Here is a 13162-nt window from a genome sequence, read left to right as displayed (position 1 = left end):
CGCTGCCTCTCTCTATCTCTCTCTCTGACTCTCATGAATAAATAAAATAAAAAAAAAAACAAAAACAAAATAGCACCAACATTTTTCACAGAACTAGAACAAACAATCCTAAAATTTGTATGGAACCAGAAAAGATCCCGAATCGCCAGGGAAATGTTGAAAAAGAAAACCAAGCTGGGGTCATCACAATGCCTGACTTCAAGCTATATTAAAAAGCTGTGATAGTCAAGACAGCATTGTATTGGCACAAAAACAGACACATAGATCAATGGAACAGAATAGAGACCCCAGAAATGGACCCCCAACTCTATGCTCAACTAATCTTCGACAAAGCAGGAAAGAATATCCAATGGAAAAAATGTCAGTCTCTTCAATAAATGTTGCTGGAAAATTTGGACAGCCACATGCAGAAGAATGAACTTGGACCATTCTTTTACAACACACACAATGATAAACTCAAAATGGGTAAAAGACCTCAATGTGATACAGGAATCCATCAAAATCCTAGAGGAGAACATAGGCAGTAACCTCTTCGACACTGGCCACAGACTTCTTTCAAGACACATCTCTAAATGCAAGGGAAACAAAAGCAAAAATGAACTTTTGGGACTTCATCAAGCTAAAAGCTTTTGCACAGCAAGGAAAACAGTCAACAATACTAACAGGTAACCCATGGAATGGGAGAAGATATTTGCAAATGACATTACAGATAAAGGGCTGGTATCCAAGATCTGTAAAGAAGTTCTCAAACGCAACACCCAAAAAACAAATAATCCAGTCAAGAAATGGGCAGAAGACATGAACAGACACTTCTCCAAAGAAGACATACAAATGGCTAACAAACACATGAAAAAATGTTCAACATCACTAGTCATCAGGGAAATACAAATCAAAACCACATTGAGATACCACATTACACCAGTTAGAATGGCAAAAGTTAACAAGATAGGAAACAACAAGTTTTGGCAAGGATGTGGAGAAATGGGAATCCTCTTATACTGTTGATGGGAATGTAAGCTGGTACAGCCACTCTGGAAAACAGTATAGAGTTTCCTTAAGACTTTAAAAATAGAGCCACCCTACAACCCAACAATTGCACTACTAGGTATTTACCCCAAAGATACAGATGTAGTGAAAAGAAGGGGCACATGCACCCTAATGTTCATAGCAGCAATGTCCACAATAGCCAAACTGTGGAAGGAGCTGAGATGTCTTTCAACAGATGAATGGATAAAGAAGATGTGGTTCATATATACAATGGAATATTAGCCATCAGAAAGGATGAATACCCACCATTTACATTGACATGGATGAAACTGGAGGGGATTATGCTAAGTGAAATAAGTCAAGCAGAGAAAGACAATCATCATATGGTTTCACTCATAAGTGCTACATAAGGAACAGTGCAGAGGACCACAGGGGAAGGGAGGGAAAACTGAATGGGAAGAAATCAGAAAGGGAGACAAACCATGAGGGACTCTGGACACTAAACTGAAGGTTACAGAAGGGAGTGGGGTGGGGGGGGGGTGATGTAACCAGGTGATGGGTATTAAGGAGGGCACATGTGGTGATGAGCACTGGGTGTTATACACAACTAATCAATATTTGAACACTACATCAAAAACTAATGATGTAGTATATGTTGGCTAATTATACATAATGAAAAAATTAAAAAATTAAAAATTAAAAGAGTAAATTAAAAAATAAATAAATAAATAAGATTTATTAGATTAAAATAAGATTAAAACTCTCTAAGTTTTCTCTTACCTCTCCACTTAAGATTTTTGAAAGTATAATAGAGTCACCATGATGAAAAAGAAAGATCACTGACTCAGAAATCTTTTTAAGATATAATTCTGATCATGTCCCCTGACAATACATTCATCTCCCTTACTCTTCATATCCAATCCACCCTTGATTTGCCAGTTTTACTTCCTAAATATCTTCCACATATGTGCACTTCTTTCCTCTAGCCTGGTCTAAACTATCATCATTTTCTGTCTTGACAAATACAACTGTTTCCTCAGTAATGTACATATATCTACCTCCATCCCATATGATTTGAATAGTACAGCCAGGATTCTCTTTTCAGAATGAAAATGTAATCATGTTGTCTCAACTGACCCATGCTTGTAACTCTCTACTGATTTTCTAGTGCCATTAGGATGCAAACTAATTCATTAATGTAGCCAGTCTAAGCCCTTTAATGGGCCAACATGGAACTACTTCTTCATTCTAGGATTTCTTATTATTCTACTTATTCTACTATCGCTTATTCTGGGACTATGTTTTTTCCATCAGCACACCCACTGCTCCCTTGCCACCACTATGCTCTAGCCACACCAGTCTTATCTGGGTCTTTCATACTTACTATTCTTCCTCCCAACTTAGTATCTTTGCACATACTATTCACTCTCCATGAAATGTTTGTCTTTTCTCTCATATCTAGTTAAAGCCAACTCAACTTATCAATTAGTCTTAAGCATCACTTGCTCAGGGAAGCCTTCCCTAATTGCCTAGAATAAGTCAAATCTCCATATTACAGAGTCTCTTTGATCATATGCCCCTCCTTTATAACACATTCCACATTTGTAATTTCACATCTATTTCTTACAATATTTGATAAATGTATGTCTTCCACACTAGTCAATGAGCTTGTAGAGGACAGGTCACTACAACATTCCCAGAACCTAACATAGTTCCTACCACATAATAGGTTTTTGAGTCAGGTTGCCTGGATTATAGTCCTAGCTAGTATCTATTTTTCTATGTGATCTTTGATTTTTGAAGGAGTATAATCTTGCTATGCTTCAATCTTCCCACCTTTAAAATAAAGGTAAAATATTCTCTTTATCACAGAGTTATTTCTAACAGCCAGATGAGATATAATCATAGACAAGATGCAATTATTTATTTTTGAAGTTTCAATATATAGCTCATATCTGTGAAGTGATAGAATAAAATTAATAAAACTAGTACTATTACTTACTGGGTACATATTGGTATAATACTGTATGTGTTATGGTTGCAGTAACAACTCCAGAAAGGTATAGATGGCAAACATATGAATGACTTCCTATCTCTGGTTAAATCTACTATTTCCTAAGTGTTTGTGGCTATACTTTCTAATGGATAGAAATTGACCTCTGTCAATGACCCTAAAATCCTTTTCCTATAGCCCATATATCTCTGCCCACAGCCCTCATTCCTCCTATGCATGTGACATAATTGTCATGTTCTAGTAGGAACCTTCAGGGTTGATGAATTAGTCCTGAAAATTAGTAATTTCAGAGACGGGGTCCACATCCAAAAATGGCCTCTGATTAGCTCATACTCTTATGGGAGCAAGTAAGAGGTACCTGGACCATATTGTTAGAGAACTAGAGTGAGAAGAAGAGAGAAGAGATTTTATGTTTAAAACTTGCCACATTTTCCTTTTACAAAAGATTTACCTTCTATCACAAAAAGATACTGACTCTAACTAAGATTTATACTAAGAAGCTATTATGTCAGGAAAAAAGGATAACTAAGGCAGTAGCTGTATATGTCTTGCTGACTACTGGATTCTGGTGTCTAACCCAAGACCTAGCATGCAACAGGCCCTCAGTAAATATTTGCTGTAGGAATAAATGATGTGAATAAATAAAAAAATAAATGAATAAATAGAGCAACATTGGCAAATGTAACTAGAAGCACTGAACAAACACATTACTAGTCATTGAAGACCACTTATTCTAACTCAGAGGGTTAGTTCTTGCTTTTAGCCTCCACTTAATCCTTTACAATTTGCTCAAGGCATAAAGGTGCTTCAATATCAGTTATCTCAAGATCTTCCTGTATGAGATCAAAAGGTCCCTTCAGTAATAGATGTAGCTAAGACCAATGAATGTCAGTGAAATTAGTACCAAATTTTAGCTTACAAATTCCATTTCAAAGTGTATTTCTACTCGCTTCTTCTTTGATCCCAAGAGCGCCATACCATTTACAGTGAGTCACACCTAATAAACAATTCTTGACTCTGTTTTGATGATGTAGCACCTGACAACTGAAGTAGAATATAAATCTAGAAGATTCTCATAGGAACTTTAACTTATTTTGATGAATCCAGGAGAGAAGGAATTTGAAAAACTATGTCCATGATCAGTGCAGCTGGAGAGAGGGCCAGAAATTTTTACCCTCATGGGGGTGGGTAGTAATTAAAACCATTATTGCTCAGCGCTTTTTACATTAAACAAAAAATAAAGATCCAAAATAATTTTTTTAAGTAAAACAACTGCAGATTGATTTTATTTAAATACAGTTGTAACAACTTCCAAAGCTTTTACATATGACCTCTCTTGAGGAAAAGAACTTACAGAGAAAACCTATTCTTTTTTTTTTTTTTTGTACTTTTTAATTTCATTATGTTATGTTAGTCACCATACAATACATCATTAGTTTTTGATGTAGTGATCCACGATCCATTGTTTTCGTATAACACCCAGTGCTCCATGCAGTATGTGCCCTCCTTAATACCCATCACCGGCTAACCAATTCCCCCCCCCCCTCTAAAACCCTGTTTGTTTCTCAGGTCCATAGTCTCTCATGGTTCATCTCTCCCTCCAATTCCCCCCGCCCATTTTTCCCTTCCTTCTCCTAATGTCCTCCATGTTATTCCTTATGTTCCACAAATAAGCGAAACCATATGATAATTGACTTTCTCTGCTTGACATTTAACTTAGCATAATCTCCTCCAGTCCCATCCATGTTGATGTAAAAGGTGGGTATTCATCTTTTCTGATGGCTGAGTAATATTCCATTGTATATATGGAACACATCTTCTTTATCCATTCATCTGTTGAAGGGCATTTCAGCTCTTTTCACAGTTTGGCTACTGCAGACATTGCAGCTATGAACATTGGGGTGCATATGGCCCTTCTTTTCACTACATCTGTGTCTTTGGGGTAAATACCCAGTAGTGCAATTGCTGGGTCATAGGGTAGCTCTATTTTTAAATTTTTGAGACACCTCCACACTGTTTTCCAAAGTGGCTGTACCAACTTGCATTCCCACCAACAGTGTAAGAGGGTTCCCCTTTCTCCACAACCTCTCCAACATTTGCTGTTTCTTTCCCTGTGCATTTTTGCCATTCTAACTGGTGTAAGGTGGTATCTCAATGTGGTTTTGATTTGGATTTCCCTGATGGCTAATGATGATGAACATTTTTTGATGTGTCTGGTAGCCATTTGTATGTCTTCTTCAGAGAAGTGTCTGTTCATCTCTTCTGCCCACTTTTTGACTTGATTATTTGTTTTTTGGCTGTTGAGTTTGAGAAGTTCTTTATAGATTTTGGATACCAGCCCTTTATCTATACTGTCATTTGCAAATATCTTCTCCCATTCTGTGGGTTGCCTCTTTGTTTTGTTGACTGTTTCCTTTGCTGTGCAGAAGCTTTTTATCTTGATGAAGTCCCAAAAGTTCATTTTTGCTTTTGTTTCACGAGCTTTTGGAGATGTACCTTGAAAGAAGTTGCTGTGGCCGATGTCAAAGAGGTTACTGCCTATATTCTCCTCTAGGATTTTGATGGATTCCTGTCTCACATTGAGGTCTTTCATCCACTTTTAGTTTATCTTTGTGAATGGGGTTAGAGAATGGTCAAGTTTCATTCTTCTGCATGTGGCTGTCCAATTTTCCCAGCACCATTTATTGAAGAGGCTGTCTTTTTTCCATTGCATGTTTTTTCCTGCTTTGTCAAAGATTATTTGACCATAGAGTTGAGGATCCATATCTGGGTTCTCTATTCTGTTCCATTGGTCTGTATGTCTGTTTTTGTGCCAGTACCATGCTGTCTTGGGGATCACTGCTTTGTAGTATAGCTTGAAATCAGGCAACGTGATGCCCCCAGCTTTGTTTTTCTTTTTCAACATCTCCTTGGCGATTTGGGGTCTTTTCTGATTCCATACAAATTTTAGGATTGTTTGTTCCAGCACTTTAAAAAATGTCATTGGAATTTTGATCAGGATGGCATTGAAGGTATAGATTGCTCTGGGTAGCATAGACATTTTAACAATGTTTATTCTTCCGATCCATGAGCATGGAATATATTTCCATCTTTTTGTGTCTTCTTCAATTTCTTTCATGAGTGTTCTGTAGTTCCTAGAGTATAGATCCGTTACCTCTTTGGTTAGGTTTATTCCGAGGTATCTTATGGTTTTTGGTGCTATTGTAAATGGAATCGTTTCTTTAATTTCTCTTTCTACAGTTGCATTGTTAGTGTGTAAGAAAGCAACTGATTTCTGTGCATTGATTTTGTATCCTGCCACATTACTGAATTGCTATATGAGTTCTAGTAATTTGGGGGTGGAGTCTTTGGGTTTTCCACATAAAGTATCATGTCACCTGCGAAAAGGGAGAGTTTGACTTCTTCTTTGCCAATTTGAATACCTTTTATTTCTTTTTGTTGTCTGATTGCTGTTGCTAGGACTTCTAGTACTATGTTAAACAACAGTGGTGAGAGTGGGCACCCTTGACGTGTTCCTGATCTTAAGGGAAAGGCTCTCAGCTTTTCCCCATTGAGGATGATATTCGCTGTGGGTTTTTCATAGATGGATTTTATGAGCTTGAGGAATGTTCCCTCTATCCCTATACTCTGGAGAGTTTTAATCAGAAAGGATGTTGTATTTTGTCAAATGCTTTTTCTGCATCAATTGAGAGGACCATATGGTTCTTCTCCCTCCTCTTATTAATGTGTTCTATCACATTGATTGATTTGTGAATGTTGAACCACGCTTGCATCCCAGGGATAAATCCCACTTGGTCGTGGTGGATGATCCTTTTAATGTATTGTTGGATCCTATTAGCTAGGATTTTGTTGAGGATTTTGGAATCCATATTCATCAGGGATATCGGTCTGAAATTCTCCTTTTTGGTGGGGTCTTTGCCTGGTTTGGGGATTAAGGTAATGCTGGCCTCATAGAATGAGTTTGGAAGTTTTCCTTCTGTTTCTATTTTTTGAAACAGCTTCAGTAGAATAGGTATTATTTCTTCTTTGAATGTTTGATAGAATTCCCCAGGGAATCCATCAGGCCCTGGACTCTTGTTTTTTGGGAGGTTTTTGATCACTGCTTCAATCTCGTTAGTGGTTATTGGCCTATTCAGGTTGTCAATTTCTTCCTGTTTCAGTCTTGGCAGCTTATAGGGTTCCAGGAAGGCCTCCATTTCATCCAGATTGCTCAGTTTATTGGCATATAGTTGATAATAATTTCTAATAATTGTTTCTATTTCCTTGGTGTTAGTCGTGACCTCTCCCCTTTCATTCATAATTTTATTAATTTGGGTCCTTTCTCTTTTCTTTTGGATAAGGCTGGCCAGTGGTTTATCGGTCTTATTAATTCTTTCAAAGAACCAACTTCTAGTTTCATTGATTTCTGCTCTAATTTTAATTATTTCTCTTCTAATGCATGGCTTAGGCATCGTTTGTTGCTTTTTCTCTAGTTCTTTAAGGTGTAGAGTTAGTTGGTGAATTCGGGATTTTTCTATTTTTTTGAGTGAGGCTTGGATGACTATGTATTTCCCCCTTAGGACTGCCTTTGCAGTATCCCATAGGTTTTGGACCAATGTGTTTTCGTTCTCATTGATTTCCATGAATTGTTTAAGTTCTTCTTTGATTTCTTGGTTGACCCAAACATTCTTGAGCAGAGTGGTCTTTAGCTTCCAAGTGTTTGAATTTCTTCCAAATTTTTTCTTGTGATTGAGTTCCAGTTTTAAAGCATTGTGGTCTGAGAATATGCAGGGAATAATCTCAATCTTTTGGTATCGGTTGAGACCTGATTTGTGACCCAGTACATGGTCTATTCTGGAGAAAGTTCCATGTGCGCTTGAGAAGAATGAGTATTCTGTTGTTTTAGGGTGGAATGTTCTGTAAATATCTATGCGGTCCATCTGGTCCAATGTATCATTCAAAGCTCTTGTTTCCTTGTTGATTTTCTGCTTAGATGATCTGTCCATTGCTGAGAGTGGAGTATTGAGGTCTCCTACAATTAACGTATTGTTATCAATTTGACTCCTTATTTTGGTTAACAGTTGGCTTATGTAGATGGCTGCTCCCATGTTGGGGGCATAGATATTTACAATTGTTATATCTTCTTGTTGGATAGACCCTTTAAGAATGATATAGTGTCCTTCTGTGTCTCTTATTACAGACTTTAGTTTAAAATCTAATTTTTCTGGTATAAGAATTGCTACCCCAGCTTTCTTTTGAGGTCCGCTGGCATGGAAGACAGATCTCCATCCCTTCACTTTCAGTCTGGATGTCTCTTTAGGTTCAAAATGAGTCTCTTGTAGGCAGCATATGGATGGGTCCTGTCTTTTTATCCAATCTGCAACCCTGTGCTGTTTTATGGGAGTGTTTAGGCCATTCACGTTGAGAGTGATTATTGAAAGATATGAATTAATTGTCATCATGTTGCCTGTGAAGACGTTGTTTTTGTAGATTGTCCCTGTAAATTTCTGTTGTAGATCACTCTTGGGGTCTTTCTCCTTTTATAGAAACCCCCTTACTATTTCTTGCAGGGCCGGCTTAGTGGTCACATATTCTTTCAACTTCTGCTGGTCGTGGAAGCTCTGCATCTCTCCATCCATTCTAAATGAAAGCCTTGCTGGATAAAGTATTCTTGGCTGCATGTTCTTCTCATTTAGTACCCTGAATATGTCTTGCCAGGCCTTTCTGGCTTGCCAGGTCTCTGTGGATAGGTCTGACGTTATTCTGATGTTCCTCCCTCTGTACGTAAGGAATCTCTTCCCCCTAACTGCCCTTAAGATGGTTTCCTTGCTTCTAAGATTTGCAAGTTTTACTATTACATGCCGGGGTGTTGGCCTGTTTTCCTTGATCTTAGGAGGGGTCCTCTCTGCCTCTAGGACTCGAATGTTTGTTTCATTCCCCAGATTAAGGAAGTTCTCAGCTACGATTTGCTCAAATACATCTCCTAGCCCTCTCTCTCCTCCACTCCCTCCGGGATTCTAATGATTCTGACATTGGAACGCCTCATGGTTTCACTTATTTCTCTGATTCTATTTTCATGGATTCTGAGTTGTTTTTCCCTGGCCTCCTCTTTTCCCTTTTTATCTATTATACTGTCTTCCAGATCGCTTATTCTCTCTTCGTCTCAGTTACCCTAGCTGTTAGATAATCGAGATTGGATTGGATCTCATTGATAGCATTTTTAAGTTCTGCCAATTCACCTTTTATTTCTGCCCTTAGAGACTCTATGTTGCCATTAATTGATTTCTCCATTGTAGCCATTGTCTTCACAATTGCTAGCCTGAATTCCATCTCCGACATCTTGGTTATATCTGCATCCATTTGTAAATCTGCAGCATAAGTCATAATCTCTGAGTCTTTTCTGTTTTGGGGGCTCCTCTTCCTAGTCATTCTGTTGATGGGTGTTTGAGGGGATGTATAGAGTCCAAATTATTGACCAGAACCCAAGCAAGATGCACCTGTTTTCTTGGGACCTTAGGGTTGCTGGCCTCTTGTTTTCCCAGCCTGTCTTCTGCGGGAGGGGCCTGCCGCGCTGTTACTCAAGCAACCCTGTTTGGGCGGAGTTGCCCTGCGCCCCTGTGGCAGGGGGGTGGGGGGGGTGGGCTCAGTGGGAATCAGTCTTTGGGGCTTTTGTTCTCTGGCACCTTTCCCTGGTGGCTTTCCACATCTCTTCTGCGAGTCAGAGCAGAAGAGACCGTTTCCAACCCTCTGCCTCAGAGCAGAGAGACCTCAGTCTGTTCTTCAATGAGCTCTCCAGGCCACACTGTCTCCGTTTCTGTCCGTGCTGCTATAAACTGCAGCGGCCTGGGTTGTGCGCCCCTCCGCAGCGCTCCCAGTCCTGCCTCCAGGTCAGGGCACGTCTCTGCCCTTTGTGCTTCTAAAACCGCCAGCTGCTCCCAGTTCGCACGCGCGTGACTCCGCTGCTTGGGGTTCTGTTCCGGGGACTACAGTTCGCATACGCGTGACTCCGCCGCTTGGGGTTTCCACCCCGGGGGTTGCATGCAGTTCACCGGCGCGACTCCGGCGCACCGGAGGCTGCAGTTCGCGTGCGCGTGACTCCGCCGCTCGGGATTTCCACCCCAGGGGTTGCAGTTCACCGGCGCGACCCCGGCGCACCGGGTTTCCGTCTCAGAGGCTGCAGTTCACGTGCGCGCAACCATCACTCCGGTTTCTGTCCGGGGGCTGCGGTTCACGTGCGCGCGACCCCGCCGGTCTGGTTTTCCACCCCGGGGGCTGCCCTAAAGTTCTTTCCCGACGCTACCAGTCTGTGAGTCTGTGCCCTGTCCGCAGCCCGCGAGGCTGTCACTCACCGGCGGTGTAGGATCCCCACGGCCAGGCACCCTCCCGCTGTCGTTTATCCTCCGAAATCTGCCTGTAGGATCATGGCTCTCCACTTCGTACCTCAAAACCAACTGCCTGCGATATTCTGTTTGTAGAGATCCAGATCTTCTTACATCTCAGACTGGTTTCATGGGTGCTCAGAGTGGTCTGGTAGATTCCAGCTCAATTCCGGGGACCAGTTGAAATAGGGTCCCCTACTCCTCCACCATCTTTCCCCCCTCTCCGATCCAAAGTATTTTAACGAGTACTCCCATCAAATAATACATATACACACATCTAATTTACATGTGTATATATTTACATGATATGCACATATATCATGTAAATATACTATATATGGAATATATTACATATATACAATACATTATATATGTATATCATGTAAATACTATGTGTGTGTGTGTATATATATATATATATATGTATATATATATCATGTAAATATATGATTAAGGCTACTTTTTCACATGGAAACCAATGGAAGAAAAGATAGTTTTAACTAAACAATAATCACAGTTATTTAATGTGCTTGTTTGATGTTTTATTTTGATTTAGTTTGGTTTAAAATTCTTAACCAGCCTCCATTTGAAAAAATGACCTGGTTAAATATGCAGTTTGGTTCTTCACATGGAAAGATGAAGATCTGAAAATCTAACTCTCATGCACTTTGAAATTAAAATAATGAAAAGGGGGGGCAAGTTTGTCAAACGGGGATGGACAAACACAACTACATAGTCTGAGCCTCAAACAGTTCCTGCTTGAAGAGTCAAAGAACCTTTGAAAGAAGAAAAAGAAAGAGAATCCATGTTCCTTTTTCATACTGTATCATGAAAGGGCAGCATTCAGCTCTGTTTTTATTTTTATTTTATTTTTTTTAGATTTTATTTATTTGACAGAGAGAGAGACAGCGAGAGAGGGAACACAAGCAGGGGGAGTGGGAGAGGGAGAAGCAGGCTCTCCACCGAGCAGGGAGCCCGACGCAGAGCTCGATCCCAGGATCCTGGGATCATGACCTGAGCCGAAGGCAGATGCTTAACGACTGAGCCACCCAGGAGCCCCTCAGCTCTGTTTTTAATGCCAAGCTGTCAAACTATAAAAAGGAGCATTATTTTAGAGTCCTTGAAATGACTTATAAAAAGCCTTTTAGAAGATTAAGATGCTGGCGATGTTATGCAAATGTCTCACTTGAAATTGAAATTCTTAAAAATAAATGTTTACTTTGCTTTCCATTTAGAGAAAAAATTCAATGCCTCCCCTATAAGTGCTATTTAACCAGCTGCTGAATGGTTAAAATGGTTTAACTGTCCATCTTTTATCCTAGATTGTATGAATGATATAGATACATCTTTACTATGGAATCATTCTGCTCTTTGTTTCTTTATTGATAGCATTCTTAAATTTTTGTCCTCCCCCTATTGCCTTCTTCAGCCCATTAACCACAAACTGAAGGATCTGTGCCTTCAGTGTATATTGATCTATCCTAATATAAACATAATGTGTTTATCTTATATATATCATATTATATATAAACATTACATAATACTTTGTTTATATGTTTCTAGCAATATGGTGGACTATGTGCAGAGAAATGTCTCTTGGTAGAGAACACTGAACTCACCTAGCATGTTACAAACATATAGTTTATAATATATGTTGCTAGCAATAAAATGAACTAAATGAACAGAAAAATACCTCCTCAAACAAAATACCTTAATATGTTAGATAAAACATCTTTAGATATCTCTTTTAAAACTTTTGTGGTAAAATAAGAGGATCAATGGAAGAGCTAGAAATGACAAAAAATGTAATAACAGAGGACCAGGAATAGGTCCCTGGCAATCATGTTTGCACTATGTGCCACTACCCTCCCTGCACTGATTTAGAGCTCTTTGGCAAGAAGCAGACATATGAACCAATCTGAGCTGATCAAACTTTCTCCTGGAGATTTAAAATTAAGATTCGAAAATAGTAAGTCAATCTTTTATATGGTTCTAAATTTGAGAGTTGTAGGGCAACAATATTTTGCCACATGGGCTTTTCTATAAGAGAAAGTCTCTATGTAGAGAAAGAGAATGAAGCAATAGGCAGTACTCCCTAAGGTTATGGTAGCTTTCTATTTATTGATTCTATTCCCTTTCTGAGGCCAGGATGCTTTTCTGCCTGAATTATTCTGCTAGGGTTGCTATAACAAAGAACCACAGACTAGGTGGTTTAAATAAAAGAATTTTTATTTTTTTTTATTTTGAGTATAGTTGACACACAATATTACATTGGTTTCAGGTATCCATCATAGTGATTTCAATTTTTCCGTATGTTATGTTATGCTCATCACAAGTGTAGCTACAATCTGTCACCACACAATGTTATTACAATATAATTGACTATATTCCCTATGCTGTACTTTTGTTCCCATTATTTATTTATTCCATAACTGGAAGTCTATATATCCTACTCTACTTCACCCATTTTGCCCATACTCCCATCCCTTCCTTCTGGCAACCATCAGTTTGTTCTCTGTATTTGTAAGTCTAATTCTGCTTTTTGTTTCTTTATTCACTTTTTTTGTGTATTAGATTCCACAAATGAGCAAAATCATGTGGTATTTGTCTTTCTCAGTCTGATTTATTTCACTCAGCATAATACATGTTCTTGCAAAGAGCAAGACTTCATCCTTTTTTATGGCTGTATACTATTTCATTGTGTGTGTAGGTCTCTGTGTATGTAAATTATATATTTATATCTTTACATCTAAATTATATATTTATATATATATGTATATCTCACATCTTCCCCACCCATTTT

The sequence above is a fragment of the Phoca vitulina genome, unplaced genomic scaffold (assembly GCF_004348235.1).
Source record: "Phoca vitulina isolate PV1807 unplaced genomic scaffold, GSC_HSeal_1.0 scaffold57, whole genome shotgun sequence".
Lineage (NCBI taxonomy): Eukaryota > Metazoa > Chordata > Mammalia > Carnivora > Phocidae > Phoca > Phoca vitulina.
The sequence above is the reverse complement of the archived record's forward strand: the minus strand, read 5'-3'. Positions refer to the sequence as shown.